Source organism: Hylobates moloch, unplaced genomic scaffold, assembly GCF_009828535.3.
Source record: "Hylobates moloch isolate HMO894 unplaced genomic scaffold, HMol_V3 SCAFFOLD_8, whole genome shotgun sequence".
NCBI lineage: Eukaryota > Metazoa > Chordata > Mammalia > Primates > Hylobatidae > Hylobates > Hylobates moloch.
In genome coordinates, this window is record NW_026652283.1 from 110,548,899 (window position 1) to 110,569,272 (window position 20,374).

The 20,374-nt window shown below is 41.2% G+C and overlaps 1 protein-coding gene and 1 long non-coding RNA gene across 8 annotated transcripts in view; one reads left to right on the plus strand and one right to left on the minus strand.

Annotated features, from left to right (window-relative positions):
* LOC131384139 (uncharacterized) overlaps positions 1-7,322 on the minus strand; it is a 52,739-nt gene extending 45,417 nt beyond the window's left edge. The window contains exons 1-3 of the long non-coding RNA XR_009214703.1: positions 7,210-7,322; positions 4,626-4,759; positions 1,974-2,214 (exon numbers count right to left, since the gene is read on the minus strand). This is a non-coding gene — a long non-coding RNA (uncharacterized LOC131384139). The remainder of the gene's footprint in view (positions 1-1,973; positions 2,215-4,625; positions 4,760-7,209) is intronic.
* Positions 1-20,374, plus strand: part of PSD3 (pleckstrin and Sec7 domain containing 3) — a 575,483-nt gene that overhangs the window by 77,490 nt on the left and 477,619 nt on the right. The window lies entirely within an intron of this gene.

The window sequence follows — 20,374 nt, forward strand, 5'->3', positions numbered from 1 at the left end:
GTATGTGAATCAGGGTTATAGGAGGCTGGAGGTCTAGTGTGACCTTGAATTACTGCTGTTGTGATTCTCACCATTTAAGGGTTCTTCCCGGACCGTCTGGGCCAAGCACAGAGGTCCTTGGCTTCCCTTTGCTAAGAATGGAGGTGTTTTCACTTTGAATATTGCCTCTCAGTTCTTCCTAGTTCTTTTACAGTTAAACCAGCCTGGCTTTCATGTAGGAGAGTACAGGATCTATGTGAAATTCTCCAGAGCATTTGTTCGGAGTGCCCATATCTTGACAGCTTGTGTTGTTTGTGATATTGTATGCAGACTCAGAGATTTGCTGGAAAGAATTTAAGTGGTGGCATTATTTTTTCAAAGAGTGTTTTCTGAGTTACGTTGACCATCTTTCAAGGACATTTTTCACAAGCTCCAAATTAGTGTTGTAGTGACTGTTGCAATTTACAATGGAGAAAAAGGAAAATTTGCAGCATATAGTTAACAAGTTATTCTTAAATCCAAATTACCAAATGTCCATGCCTCATTTGAAAATAAGGCATAACTCAACATTAATAATGAATCTTTGCGTGTGCTGTCTTATTTATATAAAAATAGTGTGTGTCCCTGCAGTGCTTGTTTGCTCTACCAAAAGAAAGGTTTTTCACTGTGCCCAGAAGGTCAACAAACTTGGGCCCAGTTGGTGCCTAGTCGGCAGGGACTTTGTTGACACTTCAGGGCACAGCGGTGGCAGAGCATTTTCTCTCTTGGTGACACCCGTGGTGTGAGGGATCCGCCCGCTCTTCTCCCGTTCCTGCATGTCAGGCTGTGGCCATGGCAGACCACTCACTCCTTGAGGCTTACTTTGCAGCAAACAGCCATCTGGTTTGAAAGTCCATTTCCTCTGAGTATACATCAGTGAGATGAATCAGAATAATTTATACATGTTGAAGGATATTTTTAAAAGATTATTATTGGAGTTACGGATTTAGGATAACTGGGAAAATTAACATTTTGACCTAGGCTGGTATTCTTTTCTTACATAGTATTTTCACGTGGGTCTTCTGAGAAAGCAGCATTTTCTTTTAAGTTTCATGTTACGTCCTGATTTTTTTGTTGTTGACACAAGATCTCACTCTGTCACCCAGGCTGAAGTGCAATGGTGCGATCTCAGCTCACTGCAACCTCCGCCTCTCAGACACAAGCAATTCTCCTGTCTCAGCCTCCCAAGTGGCTGGGACCACAGGTACATGCCACTGCGCCCAGCTTAATTTTTGTATTTTTAGTAGAGACGGGGTTTCATCATGTTGCCCGGGCTGGTCTTGAACTCCTGAGCTCAGGTGATCTGTCTTCCTTGGCCTCCCAAAGTCCTGGAATTACAGGCATGAGCCACCAGGTCCGGCCAAGTCCTAGCTTTTGGAAAAGGCTTATTTTAAGTGATATTTTCCAGGCATGAGGCATTTTTACAATCACAGCTAATATTTATTGAGTTCTTACTTGGGTTGTCTCCCCTATTCCCCATGACAACCCATGAGGTCAGTACTGTCATTATTTCCATTCTGAAGTCAGGAGAGGTTAAGGAACCTACTCAAGATCCCACAGTGAATAAGTGGCAGAGCTGAGACTTTAAACTCAGGTCGTCCAATTTTCTTAACCACGATTCTGTTTTTATGTCTCAAAGTTAGCATTGCGTGTTGCAGAAACTGAGCTCTTTGGCTCTAATATTTAGATTATTCAAGTCTTGGAATCTGAATGTTGGATGACTAATTCATCACCAACCATTATAGATTTGTTGGCTTAATAGTGGGGCCAGATTTGTTGTTTGGCTCAAGAGATAGAAATGGTGTAATAAAACAACAACAACAACAACAAAACCCCTGGGGTGTCTAAAAGGATCGCTGTAGGACCACATGTAAGGAGTTCCACATAGTTATATGTCATTAATTGGAATTCACAATAAAGCAGATTAACAAATTAAAATGGAATGTAAGGCTCACCTATTTTAATTTCTAATTGCATCACCTCAGAGAAGTGATGTAGATGCTTCAGCCACAGTGGGTGTTGACACAGTGAAGGCTGCTTTTCCTTGTTATTTCTTCCCACAAGCTGGGGCTTAGAGGTTGTTGAGAAAAGGAGCTTGAAACAATAAGGAGGAAGATGGGGAACGAGCCGAGGGCATTCATAAGATCAGGCGGCAGCTGCTCCCTGTTTCCCTGGCCTTCTGTTCTCAGACCTTTGCTAAGAAAAAGTGAATTACAGAAATGAAGCAGCTTGGTTTTCTTATGCCTATTTGGTCTGTGGACAAGAGAAGTAGAAAATTTAAATAGAAGCAGCTGTAGCTTCTTTTGTTTGGCCTCTAGGAGTTTACTGGTTAAGGGCCAGTGGAACTGCCTTTCTCTGTATATGGAAACTTACATGCTTTTTTGAATGTAGATTTTCAAAAACTTGTACTTTCCAAGAAGTTATTTGATAGGCACAGTTTAGATTGAGTCATAGGACACTGGGAGAGGGGAAATTTAGGTGTAAGAGTGATGGCACAGATGGTGCCGTTAGATGGCTGCTGTCTCTGTGACTATATTATTTTCTGGCAAAGTTATGTTGGAAAAATGCTGAGAAATTGACAGCAGGCTTTGTGATCTTCCAGAGTGTCTCCTCTGGCTCTGACTTCATGTCCCTACAAGGTGCAAGTAGTGAGTGTTTGAAGAGGCAAGATATTTCTTGAGTCTGAAACTTTGTTTGAATATCAAAGTTTCTTTTGGGCAGATTTTTATGTTTCACCAATTCATTTCTAGTGGCTACAAAAGGTCTGTGAGCCACCTTCCCCACCTGCTGATGCTTATTTCTCCCTATATCTTCCTTGGCCGGGCGCCATGGCTCACGCCTGTAATCCCAGCACTTTGGGAGCCTGAGGCGGGCGGATCCCTGAGGTCAGTGGAGTTCAAGACCAGCCTGGCCATCATGGTGAAGCCCTGTCTTTACTAAAAATACAAAAATTAGCCAGGCATGGTGGCAGGTGCCTGTAATCCCAGCTACTCGGAAAGCTGAGGCAGGAGAATCACTTGAACCCAGGAGGTGGAAGTTGCAGTGAGGAGAGACTGTGCCATTGCACTCCAGCCAGGCAACAGAGCGAGACTCGCTCTCAATAATAAAAATAAAAATAAAAAATCTACCTTGAAGAAAAATTAACCATTGCTTTCCATGAGCTAATATCTGAAAGTATCAAGGCAGAGACTGAAGTACAGATATTATTATGCTATTCATTTATTCATTCAGCAAATATTAAGTGCTTACCATGTGCTGAGCTCCGTGTATGCTCCAAAAAACCTTGTCCACTGATCTAGGCAAACCTCACTTGGATCATACTAGTGCGAGTCAAACTTCACAATCAGCAAATACTGAAACTACGGTACCTAAGAACTCAGAACTTGTGAACTTTATAGAATCGACGTAGTTACTGCCTGAATCAGCATTGTTCAATAGAACTTTCACTATGATGGAGATGTCCCATATTTGCCCTGTCCAAGAAGACAGTCAATAGCTACATGTGGCTGCCAAGCATGTGAAATGTGGCTAGTGAGATTTAAGAACTGAATTTTAAATTTTATTTAATTTCAATAATTTAAATAGCTTCAGGCAGCTAGTAACTACTATAGTAGTGCAACTTTACAGCGAAAGTGCTTTTTTAATAGATGGCATTATCTGTCCTGGGCTGTCATTTCTCGCTCTCTATTTATTTATTTTTTTTGAGACAGGGTCTCACTCTGTCGCCAAGGCTGGAGTGCAGTGGCAAGATCTCGGCTCTCTGCAACCTCTGCCTCGGGCTCAAGCGATTCTCCTGCCTCAGCCTCCAGGGTAGCTGGGACTACAGGTGTGCACCAATCATGCCTGGCTGTTTTGTATTTGTAGTAGATACGGGGTTTCACCATGTTAGCCAGGCTGCTCTCGAACTCCTGACCTCAGGTGATCTGTCCCCCTCAGCCTCCCAAATTGCTGGGATTACAGGCGTGAGCCACTGGGCCCAGCTGGCTGCAGTTGACTTTTGGTTGCAAGCTGTAGATGGTTCCCTAATTTCTAGCCCTCTTTGATTCTGCCTAGTATCACAGGGAATATTCAGATGGGCAGTGCTGTATATCAAAGCCAAGGTGTTTTGGGGACACCTGCACAGCTGTGTTGGAGGCCCAGTTGATTTTCATTGTAGACGAAATTGACAGGAAAAATGCCTGAATAGCGTCTATATTGGCAAGGATTGTGCTGAGTTTTAAAGATAGGTAAGTGAAGGTGCCTGTGTCCAGTGGTTAGAAATAAGGAACATTCTTTTTTTTTTGTTTGAGACGGAGTCTCGCTCTGTCGCCCAGGATGGAGTGCAGTGGCGCGATCTCGGCTCACTGTAAGCTCCGCCTCCCGGGTTCACGCCATTCTCCTGCCTCAGCCTCTCCGAGTAGCTGGGACTACAGGCGCCCGCCACCACGGCCAGCTAATTTTTTGTATTTTTAGTAGAGACGGGGTTTCACCGTGGTCTGGATCTCTTGACCTCGTGATCCGCCCGCCTCGGCCTCCCAAAGTGCTGGGATTACAAGCGTGAGCCACAGCGCCGGGCCGAAATAAGGAACATTCTAATAAGGCAGTGGAACAGAGGAAAAAGGTCTTACTCTTTATCCCCAAATACTTCGTAGTGACCAGTCTGGAAGGTAGACAGTCACATTCGCAGGCTCCAGGATTTCTTCAGAGTTGGCCATGTAGGAGTAGTCTTGAGGATAGCAGTGTGAAATTCTCATGGTTAGACCTGTGTTGAAATACATTTTAATTTTGAGTTTTGTAATTTCTGGTGGAACCACAATATCAAGGCATAACAATACAAAAGCGTGGGGATAGGAAGAGGAGAAAGAATGACATCTATTTAGTATTTATTATGGGCTAGGTACTATGTGAAACATAGTATGTGTGAGTGTGTGCATGCATGCATCTGTATGTATTTATATATTCTTTTTTTTTTTTTTGAGATGGAGTTTCACTCTTGTCACCCAGGCTGGGATGCAATGGTGCGATCTTGGCTCACTGCAACCTCCGCCTCCCGGGTTCAAGTGATTCTCCTCCCTCTGCCTCCCGAGTAGCTGAGATTACAGGCACGTGCCACCACACCCAGCTAATTTTTGTATTTTTAGTGGAGACGGGGTTTCACCATGTTGGTCCAGGATAGTCTCCATCTCTTGACCTCGTGATTTGCCTGCCTCGGCCTCCCAGAGTGCTGGGATTACAGGCATGAGCCATCGCGCCTGGCCTATATATCCTTTACAGTATTGAAAGGTGGGTGGTGTCTCCATTTGCAGAGGATGAAATTGAGGCTCATGGAGATTAAATGGGATCCTTTCTTTAAACAACTTTATTGAGATATTCACGTACTATACGATTCACCCATTGAAAGTGTACATTCATTGGTTTATAGTATGTTCATGGACTTGTGCACCCATCAGCGTAGTCAATTTTAGAGCATATTCATCACTTCAAAAACAAAGCCTAGGCCAGGCATGGTGGCTCACACCTGTAATCTCAGTACTTTGGGAAGGAGGAGAATCTCCTGAGCTCTGAAGTTTGAGACCAGTCTGGGCAACATAGTGAGACCCCTTTAATAGCAAAAAAATTTAAAAATTAGCTGAGCATGGTGACGCCTGCCCGTAATCGCAGCCACTCAGGAGGCTGAGGCAGGAGGATTGCTTGAGCCCAGGAGGTTGAGGCTACAATGAGTCATGATTGCATCACTGTGCTCTAGTCTGAGTGACAGAGTAAGACCCTGTCTCAAAACAAAACACCCCAAAAAATTCCAGACCCGTAAGTTGCCACCTCTCCCCTTTGCCCTTATCCCTCATCACAGTCAACCACTAATCTATTTTCTGAGTCTGGATTTTGTTGTTCTGCACATATCATGTAAATGAAATAATACAAAATGTGGCCTTTTGTAGCTGGTTTTTTTCTCATGTTTTCAAGTGCTCATCCATGAAGTAGCATGTGTGAGTACTTCATTCCTTGTTATTGCTGAATAGTATGCCATTGACTAGATGGGTCACATTTTATTTATCCATTCATCAGTTGATGGGTTGTTTCCACTTCTGACAGTTAGGAATCATGCCATTCTGAACACAAGCATACAAGTTTTGTGGCTGTTCTAGTGGTTGTGAGGTGGTATCTCATTGTGGTTTTACTTTTCATTTCTCTAATGACTAATGATGATGAATATATTTTCACGTGCTTATTGGCTTGTATTCATCCATTTTCACACAGCTGATAAAGACATTCCTGAGACTGGGCAATTTGCAAAAGAAAGAGGTTTAATGGAATTACAGTTCCACATGGCTGGGGAGGCCTCACAATCATGGTGGAAGGCAAGAAGGAGCAAGTCATGTCTTACGTGTATGGCAGCAGGCAGAGAGCTTGTGCGGGCAAATTCCCATTTTTAAAGCCATCAGATCTCATGAGACTTATTACAATCAAGAGAACAGCACTGGAAAGACTCACCCCCATAATTCAATTACCTTCCACTGGCTTCCTCCCACAGCACATGGGAATTGTGGGAGTTACGATTCAAGATGAGTTTTGGGTGGGGACACAGCCAAACCATATCATTGGCCATCTGTATAGTTTCTTTGGAGAAGTGTCTATTCAGATCCTTTGGCCGTTTTTAAGTTATATTATTTGTCTGTTTACTCTTAAATTTTAAGCATTGTTTTTATATTCTGGGTTCAAGTCTCTTATCAGATATATGCTTTGCAAATAGCTTCTCTCATTCTGTGGGTTGTCTTTTTTCTTTCTTCTTCCTGACCTTTGAAATTAGTGAGGTTCTTTATCTTAAACAGAGCACCAGAGGGCTTAGCACAGTTCTAGGCCCTCATGTATTTTCCAAAGTGAGTTAACAAAACTTTAAGTATGATGACTTGTGTAACAAATACTGTTTTTTAAATATCTGGTTGGAAGAAGGATGGAGATTTAACCTTTGCCTGAGCTATTTGAGAGGGACCACAAAGCTCTGAAGACTTGAGACTCTTATGTATACTGAAAGGAAATTTTGGAAGCCAGTCCCCTGGAGACTTTTATGTATAGAAAATAGGGTTCTCCTCCTGGATTAGACAGAGAATTGCTTGAAAGGAGGACAGCCTACTTAGAAGACCCTTCTTGATCTTTTTAGGTACTGTAATGTCATGATCTGAATAGTGTTTCCCAAACTTGTCTATCAAGAATTACCTGGTTTCAGATTTCTAGGGCTGCCTGAAGATTCTGGTACAGTGGTTCTGAAGGAGCAGTCTTCATAATTAGCCCATGCGAGTCTTAAGATTGGAATGTTTGGGAAACTGATCTCACCTGGTAATAATGATGACCTCAGTGGTTGCCCCTAGAACTTAATTAGTTCTCTTTAGTGGGTGTGGCTTCCAGTTGACAAACATCCCTCACCAGGGAGATTACAAGGAGCTGAACAAGCCAGTCTGGCTACGTTGCTTACGTCAGCACTGGGTCTTGATCCAAGACAACCCAAGTCCCCAACCCCCAACCCCCTGCCAGTGTGGTAGAGATGGGTCATAAAAATTTAAAACAGGATCACAGACATTTTCAAGTTATAAGGTTGCCACCACTCTCTTGGGAGGAATCCTCCCTCCTTCTTCCCTCCTCTTTTAAAATGTGTTCATATTTTCTTACCATTGCTGAATCTCTGGGGGCCCCCCATAGCCACACAGATCTCCATGAAACTCAATGGGGAGAGAAGGTCATGGAAAGAAAAGTAGACATCTTACATAATCTCTACACTTTGCTTGTTTTAGGTGGTGGATTAGGGTCTCCTGAAGAATTTCAGGAGAGTGAGAAGTGTGAAGTTGGGAGGGGGAGACTCACTTACCTGACCTCTTTATTTTTGTTTTTTAAAGATGGGGTTTTGCTCTGTTGCCCAGGCTGGAGTGCAGTGACTACTCCCAGGCGCCATAATAGCTCACTGCAGCCTTCAACTTCTGGCCTCTAACAGTCCTCTTGCCTCAGCCTCCCAAATAGCTGGAACTACAGGGGTGCCATTGTAGTTGGCCCTGTTCTTCTCTTAAAGGATATTCTGTGTTACCAGGAGGCAGTGCAGTATAGCAGCTGGAGTGTGCCCTTAAATTGAATACTCTGATTTGCTTCTATCTGTGTCACTTTGGGCAAGTTATTTTAACATCTCTGTGCCTCACTGCGTCATTACCTCATGGAATACCTCATTAACATTTAGTGGTTGGAAGGGGCGTAGACAGTTTCGGAAAGACAGTAAGTAGGCAGTAAATGTGACCTGGATGGTAGGTTATACTTACCTGAGTGAGAAATGGAATTATTATTGCCCTTCTTAAAGTCACACGCCTATTAAATGGCAAAACTGGACCTCCTTGTACCCTAGACTGTGATTGCCTACAGGTGTGCTTCATGGAAGCCAAGAGAAAAATTCTAATATACTCAGCCCTCTGTTTCTATGGGTTCTGCGTCATGCATTCAATCAACCTCAGATCAAAATGTGCAGAAAAATATTGTGTCTGAACATGTATGGACATTTGTTTCTTGTCATTATTTATTCATATAGTATAACAACTATTTACATAGCATTTAGGTTGTATTAGGTATTATATGAATTCTAGAGATGATTTAAAGTATATGGGAAGATGTACATATGTTATGTGCAAATGCTATACCGTTTTATTTTTTTCAACTTTTACCTTTCAGCTTTTTTCTATAGAAAAACTGCACATAAAAGAATAAAGAATTCATGCAGTCATGCCAAATGACCATCACAATCAATCTTGATGGTACTCTTCAGTAGATACTAGAGCTACTAAGTTGATATATGCTTGTTCCTTAGAAATTATACCTCATCAAGGTGAAATAAATGCTATAATAGGAACAGTAAGAACCATGTGTTTATAAGTGCCTCAGGGTCAAGCTCTTACATTTAGACCAGAAAGTTACACACCCTAGAACACCAGCAACTCAGAAGGAAGACGGGGGAATTGTCGCCTTCCTTCCTTGTAGGTCTTTAGGCTGGGAAAGTTCCATGTAGGTGTGATTTTGCTTAAAGATAGAGATATAAACTTTATAACCCCTCAAAATCACTTTCTGGCCAACAGCTTTAGCAGTTCTAAGAAGGAACAGTTTCATTTTGCCTTCAAGGGATATTCCTTTTCTGTGTCCTAAGGCAGGGTGATCAATTAGTGAGAGAGGATGATATGTTTGCACCAAGCTGCTAGCAGAAATGAGTGTGGCTCAGCTCCAATCCTGACCCTTCTCCCCTTGTCTAGTCAACCTCAGCCAGTGCAGGGTACCCGGGGAGGGTCACTGTTAGTCTGCCTCAAAGGCACTGTTGGTGGCTCTCACATATTCAGACTTCTTCTTGTGCCTTGTCCACAGTTTCCGGGGGATGCTGGGGACACTGCAGGAAGTACTGCCTGTCAGCAATAGGGAAGCTTCTGCTCCTTGGTGAATGGTTGGGTACTCTTTGGTCATCCTGAGATGTCTGAATCCTGTCATCTGAATACCTTCCTTCTCTGAGCCCGGGGCTGCTGCCTCCACCAAGGCTGAGGCTGGAGCTTTGAGATCCAAGACACTGGAGGAATCAAAGATTTTTCCATGTACTCGATTCCTATACAGAGTCGATGCTTTGGGTACAAATCTCCACTTGTTAGCCAGTCAGTAAAAGCAGAGAATTTCTAAAGGCCTTTGCACCATGCAGCGAGACCAGGCAATAGGGTCAGCTAGTGAGACAACTGCCACTCTTCCAGAGATGCTGGAACTAAGGTCTAAATAAGATCAGTGTGTCAGTGTAGGTGCATTGACTGCAACAAATGTACCGCTCTGGTGGGGTTTGATAATAATGGGGGAAACTGTGCATGTGTTGGGGGCAGGAGGCGTATCAAAAATTTCCTCACCTTCAGCTTAGTATTACTGTGAACCTAGAACTACTCTAATAAATAAAGTCTATGAGCCTGGGCAACATACTGAGACCCACCTCTACAAAACAGAAAAAATTTAGCCAGATGTGATGGTGCGAGCCTGTAGTCCCAGCTACTTGGAAGACTGAGGAGGGAGGATTGCTTGAGCCTAGGAGGTCAAGGCTGCAGTGAGTTGTGATCACATCACTGCATTCCAGTCTGGGTGACAGAGCAAGATCTTATCTAAAAAAAAAAAAAAAAAAGTCATTTTAAAAAGATAATACATGTGGAAGCATTTAGCACTGTGTTTGCATGCGGCAGGTGCTCAGAGAATGTGTGCGCTTAGTTCCTTCTTACTCATTACACCACTTTATATAAGAGATTTTAGCATCTTTGAATCCCCAAATCTATGACCAATCCCCACTTCTTCCCCACTTTACCGAGGGATGACTATATGTGGTGCTTTGGCCCAGGGTCCTCATTCAATATGTTTCTTTAGTGAATGAGTTAAACCCCACAGGCTGTTACATAGCTAAGTATAGGAACCCTATTAAGAATATACGGCATAATAGGTGCTCTGACATTTAGCTTCGTCTAATGGCAGAATAGAATTTCCTGAGTCAGCAGGATTTTTGGCCTGATCACTTTTTCGCTATTGGCTTCACGGTGGCTTCATCTCCTGTTTTGGAGACGCGGAATTTTCCCCATTCCCTGGGCTGCTTTTAGAGATTCAGGTGTGTGACTTTCATTAATAGCTCTCTTGCAAATGGCAATCTAGGACATAAAAGATAAGAGTAATGTGTTACTGTGGATTTCCTCACCTAGCTCTTTCCCTTCTGGCAGAGACTTCTGATAGAAGTAGATAAAGGCTTAGGCTGTGTTCACCTGGTGTGATGTAACGGTCTCAGAGATCTGTTTCATTCATTCTTTTGATTTTATCAGGTTTTTCTCTCTCTCTTTTTTTTTTTTTTTTTTTTTTTTTTTTTTTTTTGAGACAGAGCCTTGCTCTGTCAGCAAGGCTGGAATGCAGGGGCATGATTCTAGCTCACTGCAGCCTCGAACTCCTGGGCTCAAGTTATCCTCCCACCTCAGCCTCCCAAGTAGTTGGGACCACAGGCACACACTAACATGCCCAGCTAATTTTTGTATTTCAACTTTTTGTAGAGTTGGGGTTGCACCATCTTGCCCAGGCTGGTCTCAAACCACTGGCTTGAAGTGATCCTCTCACCTTGGCCTCCCAACGTGCCGGGATTACATATGTGAGCCACTGTGCCAGGTCATATTTTTTCATTTTGGGTGCAATTCTTCCTACCTTCTCGGTGTGCCTTGTATATCAGTTGATGGCCTCTCATATTGCTGTGTCCTGCTTGGGAAAAAAAGTCTAATAAAATACAATATCATATTCTAAAACTGGAGCTTATGTAAAGATAATATAGTTTATAGATTTAAAAGAACTTGATAGGCCTAGAGGAATTAAAGCCAAAATTTTAGAAGCATTACTAAAACAAATATATCTGTGATTAGTCAGTGAGAAAATATTATCATTTATAAAATCATTAAGTAATGATTCAGAGGGAAGTTCAGTAAGATTTGGAGGGGAGTTAGAAAGATAATGGTAATTCCATTTTAGAAAAAAACTTGGGTGGTGTAGTATACAGAGGTATTTCCTTCATGAATATTTGTATTTTATAAATATTTTATAAAGTTTTATTTTGCCTCTATTTAGTAAAAAATAATTTTAAAATAAAAAATTTGTCAGTAGAATTCTCTTGTGGCCATTTAATGGCTTCTTTCTAAAGCATTCCATTTAGCAATACACCTCTCTCTCATTATGCCTATGTTTGTTTTACATAATATTTAAGTTACATAATTTTGGTAGCAAGTACAACCAGCACAAATCCATTCGGGTGCAAACACAACTGATTCTTGGTAATTGCCACCTCAATCGTGTGGGTAGAATTTCATGAGCTTGCTGTAGCCTTAAGACTACAGCTTGAGCACCAGGTACTGATTTTTTAATTCTGTTTATCTGTTACCAGCTGTGAGCAGCGGGTATGAATGGGCATCAGCTAGCATGTCTTCCCGGTAACTTGTGTCACCCTGTGAGACACCCTGGAGTTGATTAATTGGAGGGTGGTTAAGAATTTCTGCTGTATACATAACTTCAGAAACAAAAGCAAACCTTTTATGGTCTAAGAAATGAAAAGGGATATTATGAGGTAGAGACATTAGGACATTCTTTCCATTTTGTTCTAAAATCACTTTTGGCATTTATCTGCCTCACATCACTTACATTGTGTACAAAGCTACTTCCTTCCTGAATAATTTATTTCTACATCTAAAATGTTTGCTGAAATCATTTTGCTTTCCTTTCACCTGGAAGATAATTTTAGGTTTTTAAGAAATGTGGTTTAGGCCGGGCGCGGTGGCTCACGCTTGTAATCCCAGCACTTTGGGAGGCCGAGGCGGGCGGATCACGAGATCAGGAGATCGAGACCACGGTGAAACCCTGTCTCTACCAAAAATACAAAAAATTAGCCGGGCATGGTGGCGGGCGCCTGTAGTCCCAGCTACTCGGAGAGGCTGAGGCAGGAGAATGGCGTGAACCCGGGAGGCAGAGCTTGCAGTGAGCCGAGATCGCGCCACTGCACTCCAGCCTGGGCAACAGAGCAAGACTCCGTTTCAAAAAAAAAAAAAAAAAAAAAAAGAAATGTGGTTTATACAAATAGGACCCACCATGTCCATCTACTGGGTGAGTTACTAAAGTATAACAAAAACATTTTTTTCTGTCTTGTACGTGAGTCCAGAAGTTCACTGAAAATGGGTCACACCTGGAATTTATGTATCATTATAACTATAAAGTGCTTTGTACTTCGAATCATAATTTCTCTTTCATCTAAAGAAATCAAAGTCCATTGTATTAGGCTGGCTACTTTCACCTGCTTGCAGAAAGGGTGGACCTTTTGGGACCCATTTTTTGTTTTTTTTTGGAAACGGAATCTCGCTCTGTCGCTTGGGCTGGAGTGCAGTGGCGCGATCTTGGCTCACTGCAACCTCTGCCTCCCGCCTTCAAGCGATTCTTCTGCCTCAGCCTCCTGAGTAGCTGGGACTACAGGTGCGTGGCACTACATCCAGCTAATTTTTTCTATTTTTAGTAGAGATGGGGTTTCACCGTGTTAGCCAGGATGGTCTCAATCTCTCGACCTTGTGATCCGCCCACCTCGGCCTCCCAAAGTGCTGGGATTACAGGTGTGAGCCACCGCGCCCGGCCCAGGACCCATCTTTTAAATGAACTCTGGTGAAGCAAGGTCCAGGGTTTTGAGAAAGCCTAGTACCCTCTGACCTTTTCAGGGCATCTCTCAGTTGAGAGAGCTTTTTCTTTACAATGGGCCAGATTTTATATGTGGTTAATTTAATTATCAAATGGGAGCAGCTTTGTCTTTTCCACGATATCTGAATATATGTGCATACCAAGTGACTTATTTAAAATACAGCTCTTTTAAAAGGCTACAGGGCGTATTGTAATCAGTCATATGCAGTTCTGTGTCACAGTCACTTTTCCTTCATTCATACATTCATTCAACAAATAGTGTTTGAGTGTCTCCTATGAACCAGGCATTATTTTAAGTTCCGGGGATATAGTGGTCAACAAAACAAAAATAAATAAATAAATAAAATAAAAATAAAGAAAAAAAGAAAAAAATCCTTGTTCTTACAAGGTAAGACAGACTGTGTATGATTTGTGTCTATGTGTGCGTGTGTGTAGTATGTTGATAGTGTGAAGTCCTTCAGGGAAAAATAAGGCAGAGGAGGGAGTTTGGGAGGGGGTGGAGTTGCAGTTATAAATGGGTGGTCAAGGATGACCTTGTTAAGGTGACGCATGAGGAAAGACCTGAAGAAGGAAGGTAAGTGCACCGGGAAGAGGGCACAGCAGGTGCAGAGCCCTGAGGTGGAGCCGTACTTACTGCCTTCCACGAACAGGGAGACCAGTGTGACTGGAGTAGAGTGAGCAGTTGGGTCAGACCGGACACCGCGCCAGGTCCTGTGGGGCCTTGTTGCTATTGCAAGGGCTTCGGTTTGGACTGAGAGTGAACAGAGAAGCCTGTTAGAGAGTTTCAAATAAAGATGGGACATGATCTGGCTTATATTCTTGGAGGACATGGTGCTGCTATGTTTCATGAAAATAGACTGAAGTGGGGAAGAGTGGAAGTAGGGAAACCAGTTGGGAGGCTATTGTAACCTAGGTGAGTGAGGGTGGTGGCTTGGACCACCGTGGTATGTTTTGAAGGTTGAGTGGGAAGGATTTTGTCATTGTCTGAATGTGGGATGTGAGTGGGAGAAAGCATGGGTGACTTGCAAAGTATTGACCTGTGCATCTTGAAGGATGGAGGTGCATTAACTGAGATAGGGAGAGGCTGATTTTGGAGGAAGGATCAGGAGCTCAGTCATGGAGCTGTCTGGTAGGCAGCTGGATATATTTATCTGGATTACAGAGGAGGGGGCTGGGTTAGAGGTTAAACATTTGAGAGTTGTCAGAATATACATACTGGAAGAAATCCACAGGGAGTGAGTGTCACCAGAAAGGAAAAGAAGTTGAGGGCCAAAACCTGGGCTACTTCCACATTGAGATTGAAGAGATGAGGAGATGAGAAGGCACCAATAAAGGAGAATGAAGGAAAGCAGTGAATGAGGGAAATCAAGAGCGTGTGAAGTCTTGCAAACCAAATCAAAAAAGTCACTTCAAGCAAGATGAGTCAGATGCTCCCAGGAAGTAAAGCAAAATGAGGGGCAGATGAGATTTGACCCAGGGATTTAGCAATGGAGATGTCATTGGCGAGGTTGATAACCAACTGGGATTATGGTGGAGTAGTGGGGACCAAATATTGGTCAGTGAGGATGTAAGAGAGCGCAGAAGTAGAGAAACAGAAACATCAACTGTAGAAAAATATTGCAAAGATTTTTGCTGTAAAGAGAATGTGAGAAATGTAGCTGCAGGGAGAAATGAGGTCAAGAGATGTTTTAAAAATGCAGGAAGTAACAGCATGTTCGAATACCAATGGGAAAGACAGTAAAGAGGAAAAAATTATGATCCTTCATGTAGTAGCATAATTCCTAAAGGACCTTTGGTGTAGTTTAAAACAGCCAAAATCATCTAGCTTTTTGTTGTAAACACTAATTTTTGTTAATGCTGTTGATTTTTTCAACGTAAAGTCCTTATCTTCCCATCTCCATCAAAAGTCAAAACTTTTTCTTTTGTCTGAGCCTTTAAATAAATGTCTTTTGGGTATGAATTGTGTCTGCTCATCTTGTTTAACCTCAGGGAGTCCCTAGTTCTGTTAATAGTTATGCAATATGCATGGATCTGAGGTGCACTCTGTCCACATGTTTTTGGTGACTGATGACTTCTTTAGCTCTCATCTGAGGCACAGTTTCCCCACCATCCGTTAAGCATGTATAAGATCGCATTTTCCAAGAATTTATTCAGTCAACTAAATATTCATTGCATGCATTAAACATGAAAGGCCCCGTGTTTCCAGGTAGCAACCACAGGGCAACAGATGGATAATAAGAGTAAGAATTTAAAGAAACCTATGTCCTTGGATCTTGTGTGGATGACCAGTTGTTTCCCAGACATTACTGTGGAAATCACCTGGGGACATTGTTGAAATGAATATTCTGATTCTTTAGTTCTGGAGTGGGGCCTGAGATCTGCATCTTTAACAAGCTCCTAGGTGATGCTAGGGATGCTGGCTGATATGGTTTGTCTGTGTCCCCACCCAAATCTCATCTTGAGTTGTAGCTCCCATAATCCCCTCGTGTCATGGGAGGGACCTGGTGGGAGGTAATTGAATCATGGGGGTGGGTTTTTCCCCTGCTGTTCTAGTGATAGTGAATAAGTCTCACGAGATCTGATGGTTTTATAAAAGGCAGTTCCCCTGCACATGCTCTCTTGCCTGCCACTATGTAAGATGTGCCTTTGGCCCTCCGCTTTCCTCCATGGTTGTGAGGCCTTCCTGGTCAAGCTGAGCTGTGAATCAATTAAACCTCTTTCTTTTATAAATTACGGAGTCCCGGGCATGTCTTTAATAGCAGCGTGAGAACAGATTAATGCACTGGGCACCTCATTTTGAGTAGAAAGAGATCTTAGGGTAATACTTCCTGGCTTAATTTTTCTCCTTAGATTTTGCTTCTGCTCTTCCTCTGCTTCTCTATTATTGCCACATTGGGCCTTTTCCAGCTGGAACTTTCAGACTCAGAACAACCATACATTGTTGTAGCATTTGTTGAAAGCATTTCAGTATCTTTGTTTTCCACTCTTAGCATTTTTATTGATCTTTGCAAAAAAGCTACTGGTGTCTGGGAGTTTCGTTTAGTAATTAGATAGCTGAGGAGACTCTAGGCCAAGTTTCATTTGCATTGTGTAGGGAAGGCCAGACTTCTGGGTCTCATTTACATCCCAAGGCCATGTTTGTCCTAGACCTCTGAGTACATGCTTTGGAGCTATAGGCAGTCCCAGTACTGGGGCCAATTTGCCTGTTCAGTTGTCAGTTTTTCAGTTCTCTGCATTCCTACTTGCTAAGGCTAAATCAGCTCCCTTGCTGGAGGGCAGTCCTTTGGCTTTGTTATAAATAAATTTTGTCAGCTTGTGGAAAATAGAATAAACCTTTGAAAGTCACCACTGGCTAATGAAAGCTTCTTAGATGGCTGTATACTGGAAGAGATACTTAAAAAGTACCTATAAAAGGACATGTTTTGGTGGGGGTTGGAGAAGAGTTTGAAATTAATTATCTGAACTCTGAAAATTCCTGTAAATTCTACATTTAGTTTCTGCTGTATACTTTAGACCATGTATCTTGTCCTGAATTTAATGAGGCATACTTTTTAGGATCTTCTGTATCGGTGCTATTCAATAGAAATATGATGAGAATTTCACATGTAAGTTTAACTTTTCTAGTAGCCACATTAGAAAAAAGTAAAAAGAAATGAATGGAATTAATGTAGGTAATATATGTTATTTAACCTACTATGTCCAAAATATTGTCATTTTGACAAAAGCCTAGTGATAATTTATATGCTTTGCTTGTACTTAGAAATCTGGCCTATATTTTACACTCACAGCACATCTGGCATATTTCAGGTGCTAAATGGCCCCATGTGGCTGTCATATTAGACAGCACAGGTGTATATGCAGGGCAGCTGCAGGTATGACAAGCACAGTTTTATTTGTTTCTTTATCTCATAATTCTCTGTTAATACCAGCACATGATTTGCTATAGTGAGGCATATATGATTAGTTAAGTATTAAAATAAAGATGGATTTTTTTACAGTAATCTTAAAATCTACCCTAAAAACAAATGGATGTTTCAGAAAATAGATAATGATAAATATGTAGAGAATACTAACATGTTGATTGACTTCAGCAATGGCTAACAGAGATGAGGATCTATAAAAATTGAAAATGTCTGAGACTGCCAGATAATACATTTTTAGCAACATTATTTAGGATAATTTACTGCCCCCCATAAGGTAGATAGGTCCTGTCATGACTCACATTTTATAGATGTGAAGCCTGAGACCAGAGAGGTTAAGTAATTTGCCTTAGATCACACAGTGGGTAAGTGGTAGATCTAGGATAGGGAACTCTAGTCAGTCTGGTTCCAGAGCTCACTCCCTTCACCTCTGTGCCAGATTGCCTTCTCAGCACATGTCAGTGATACATACATTTGCCTCATCTTTTAAATGGTATGATTGAGGGGTAGCGCTCTGTAGTTGAAAAAAGCGATTGATATAATCAAATTATATTGATATAATCAAATTGTTTGATTGATACAATCAAATTGTTCTGGAAAATGGAGGATAAATTAACTCCTTAAATAAATCATATCCTGTTTGCCATTAATTTAAGTCTTAACTTCAGAGTTACTTTATCTTGGTTTCTGATTGATCTTCAGTTTAAATTGAGCCTCAGCATTTTTTCTGCCTATCCCTCATGTGGGGAAAAACAGCTAATAATGTATAAGGCAAACTTTCAGTGTTATTGAGAGCTAAAGCTTACAACTGAATTGGGGAGATAAGCTCTAATACTCATGAAATAGTATAACAACTTATTGTTACTAGCAATCACAGCAGCAGTAACCATCTATTGAGAGGTTACTATCTGCCAAACCTTGTGTTAAGACTTTACACTCATTATCTTATTTAACTGTTAAAGCAATGCTGTAAAATTGGTTTTATCTTCGTCAATAAATAAGTGCCAGAAACAGTGCCGCTATACTCTGAAACAATGAGACTCTGAGAATTATTTTATTGGATTCTGGGTGTCACATTTAAAGGGGGACATTAACAGTGAACACATAGGTGAGTGGTGAGAAAATCATGTGATGTTAGGAGAGGTCATAGAACTGTGATCTTTAACCTAAGGAGAGAAGACTTAGTGGACGTAATAGTTACCAGTAAGTGTTTGGAGTAAAGAATATGATCTAAAGAGAAAACTGACTCTGGCAAAAGGAGTACACTCACTCTGTCTTTCTCTAAGGAATACAGAAAAGACATTTACAAAATTTTCTTATTTTGGATTTTAATCCAATTTTAATGGGACAGAGGCTAGGACACTCCCTAGATATTCTGGATTAAATTATTGCGTTTGGAAGATTTGGATTATACAAGAAATTAGGAATTGACCGTTGGATGAGGTGTCTGTTTCTCATTTTGTAATAAATTGCGTCCTTTAATCAGATTATTTTTATGATAGAAATAATTATTGAGTTGTTTTGTAAATTAAGTTGGAGATTGTGATTAGTAATACAATATCAGAGCTCAGACAGACCTTAGAAATCTTGAAGTCTAATGTCATTTTGCAAATGAGGAAACAGAGAGAAAGAAAATGAATTAAGGACAAAGTTGGACAAGTACTCAGGTGTTGACTTCAAGTCCACTACTTAAAAAAAAATTGTGGTTTCTAATGTATGGATGAAGAAGACTGAATCATTTCTAGTACGTTTTTAAAGGTCCTGTTGAATCTTCTCCAGAGTTAACAAAATGAAGTAGCCTGAAGTTCGTTTGTTCTAATTACAGCACACTTGAATCCTTTTTGGTTATCTTATCTGAACTTGGAGTTCAGTGATATTCCTAAAGAAAAGCTTTCAGTTCGTCAACTTCTTTTATTGTTAGTGTTTTATTTCCCTGGAAACTTGTGCATCTTTTTATTGAAAGGGTAAGAAAGGATATAGTGGCTCTCTGAATTTATCCATTCATTCAACAAGTATTTACTGAGGTGTGTGCCAGACACTTCCAAGCACAATTATAGGGTCATTAGCTTTTACTGTGAGATGAGAAACCATCAAATTGTTTTGAACCGAAGATTAGAAGATTTTTTTTTTTTTTTAAGTATCACTAACAAATTAAAAGGGTTCCCTGGGAGTTTCAGCAAGCTATAGTCCCACTTGCCTTGATGTAATGAGACATACCTTTTGATCTCAGCACACAATTGGGATTAACTGCAGTTTGAGGTCTGATCCTTATTAGTTATAAGGATCAGACCTTATTTATTCACAGTAAAGCCTGAAACATTTTCATAAAAACAGAGTATAAACCTGTTAAAAATGTTCTAACATATACTGGTTTGGAAACCATTATGAATTCATGATGGAATTTGACTGACCTAGGTTTGATGGACAGTTTCACTGATGGTTCAATTTTGGGCAAATGTATTAGTTTTTCTGAGCCTCAGTTTCTTCATTAGTACAATGAGGGTAAAACTTGTTACATAGGAGTGTTTTTGAGGGTTGAATGATTTAAGGGAAATCGTGGTTGTGAAATGCTCAGCCCCATGTCTGGTGCATTGTAAATATTCAATAAAAGCACAGCCATTATTTTGATAATTTAGTCAAGGGGATTTTAAACATGGATAAAGGTTGTTTTGAAGCTAGATTGAGAGTGCTAATTCAGAGCCTTAATTTATTTTTACTTTAGAGCTCAGACAAAATGTCTTTAATGCCTTTGTCTAAAAGTCCTGACATTGAAACAAGCATTAAAATGACACCTCTAACTTAATTAACACTGTTTGTTTTGCATGTGTATGAATTAATCTTTTTAAATGTCACTAGCTGTTTTGGTGGTGTCCCAAATTGACAAATGCACCCTCCCTCATTCCACAGGTATTACCAATTTTGGACCAATTCTGGTGGTTCACCTATCAATTAAAGCAGTCGGAGAGGCCCTGCCTGTAGGTCACAGTTGACCCTAGCCACAGGACACCTGGGGAAGTGGTGGATTGTGAAGCCTCCCCAGGGAGTGTCAGGAGTCTGTGTGTCTGTGCGTGTGTGTGTGTTTGTGTTTTCTGTTGCCGAAGATTATTGTCCTCCAAGAGAGTAAAAACATCACCTTATGGCTCTGTAGCCAAGTTCACTTCTGTAATAATTTTTTGCATGTGTATTTTTACCACTGAAATTCAGTCTGACTTAGTTCAATACTG